The following is a 1839-nucleotide window of genomic DNA, read 5'->3' as shown; positions in this document are numbered from 1 at the left end:
AAGATCCCATAGGCCAGCCCTCCCAACTCTTTAAGAGTGAGCAGGAGCATTGTCTGATAGGGAAATAAAAAACAAAAGCAAAAAAACGCTTCGGTGCAAATTTCCTCACCTTTTCTCAGTAATATAGTTTCTAGTTTTTTTTTAATTTCCTCATAATAAGGCCCTGTGTTCGTCCATGTCCTTGGAGAAAATCTATCAAGCTCACCCCTTTGGGATCCCTCAAAAACAGTTGACAAAACCTTCTGTGCTGGCTTCTCTGCCATGGCTGGAGCTGACACACAGGTCCCCGCGATGCCCTGGTTTGGATGGACCTTGCTGTCTGGATCGTGTTGGTACATCCAAGACGTGTCTGTGGTTATGATTCATCCCATAACTTACCTTCCTTGATCTTGATCTTGCTTTCAAGGCTGATGGGTGGATCGACTCGGAGGTGGCTGACATTTTGAGTGTCTTTTGTGTTGTTTTGAAGGCACCCTCCTAAGGCTAAGAACCATGCGTGAATGCAGCCGTGCACCGCCTGCAGAGACAGGTTTCAGTCCGCTTTGTCTGCAATAGCGCCGGCATGCATGAACTGGAGCATGTGGGTTTCCCGGCTGGGAAGAGGCAGAGGGAGCATGGGCTTTGGTTTGAAAAGGAATCTTGGTGAGAGATTTGGAAAGGGGTGTACTCCTGCCCCTGGAAACTAAGTGGTCACACTTTCCGTGAGCACACTCATGTCCACATCTCTCTGCATCCAGCAAGCTAATGATGGATTCCTGCCAGCTTTATCTAGTCATATCCCCCAGTCCTCAGGCCACCGGTTCTCAAGCTGTGCATCGTGACCCCTTTGGGGGTCGAAGGACCCTTTCACAGGGGTCACCCGATTCATCACAGTAGTAAAATGACAGTGATGAAGTGGCAATGAAAATAATTTTATGGTTGGGGGTCACCACAGCATTAGGAACTGTATGAAAGGGTCACGTCATGAGGAAGATTGAGGACCACTGCCTTAGGCGAAGCAGAGAGAAGGGATATCCCAAATGCATTGAACTCAAGATCTAGTTTTCTTGCTGTGCTCCAAACTTGCTACTCCTTCCAATACCAAGAATTATTTATCGTGTTTCTTAGAATAGGCAAATAACTCCACACAAAGACTGGCCCAAGCTTTGTTGTTTAAAATCACTATCCTGGGCAGCCAGAAATCTAGATTTCCAGATATAGAGTGGGATGTGAGGAAAGCCATTTCCCACTCAGGATCTCCGCTTATCTTCAAAGCAGCACAGATTTAGAAAATTAAATTATATCATATGGTTAGGAATGTACAAGCACTCATTTGACTTGGGCATCCGGTAATTACACTTTACATTACATGAGTGCTAGGGAAATTACAATTGACTGAATAACGAAGTCACTCTAAGGTCTTGAATCGAGAGGCGTTAGAAAGGTCAATGCTGCCTTCATTTCTTCCCCAACGTACCTCAGTCCCTTCCAGAGGCTACCACGGGTTTCAGATCTGTGCTCGGTCACAATCTACCCAGAATTGCTTTCCACAGCAGACCTGGAGAAAAGAGGACAAAGATGCGACTGAATTCCTAAAAGCTCTCTTGCTCAGGATCAAGGCAGCACTTGGCGTGTAGGCAGAGTGGGTGTGGACTAAACAAATCTGAAAACAGTCTGCAAGTATTTCAAACACTTTAGGGTAAAATAACAAAATTCCCTTTTGGAAGCTGTTTTTTAAAAGAAAGATTTATGAAAAAATAAATAAAATAAAAAGAATGGTTTATGCTGTGGCATGAAGAAAGGTGCAGAGTGCCTTCAGAGGTGCCCCTCTTACCCAGGACCCAGTTACATCCCGTCTTC

The sequence above is a fragment of the Echinops telfairi genome, unplaced genomic scaffold (genome assembly GCF_000313985.2).
Source record: "Echinops telfairi isolate 266 unplaced genomic scaffold, ASM31398v2 ScPeMD7_7424;HRSCAF=8462, whole genome shotgun sequence".
NCBI classification, from domain to species: domain Eukaryota; kingdom Metazoa; phylum Chordata; class Mammalia; order Afrosoricida; family Tenrecidae; genus Echinops; species Echinops telfairi.
This window is presented reverse-complemented; position numbering follows the sequence as displayed.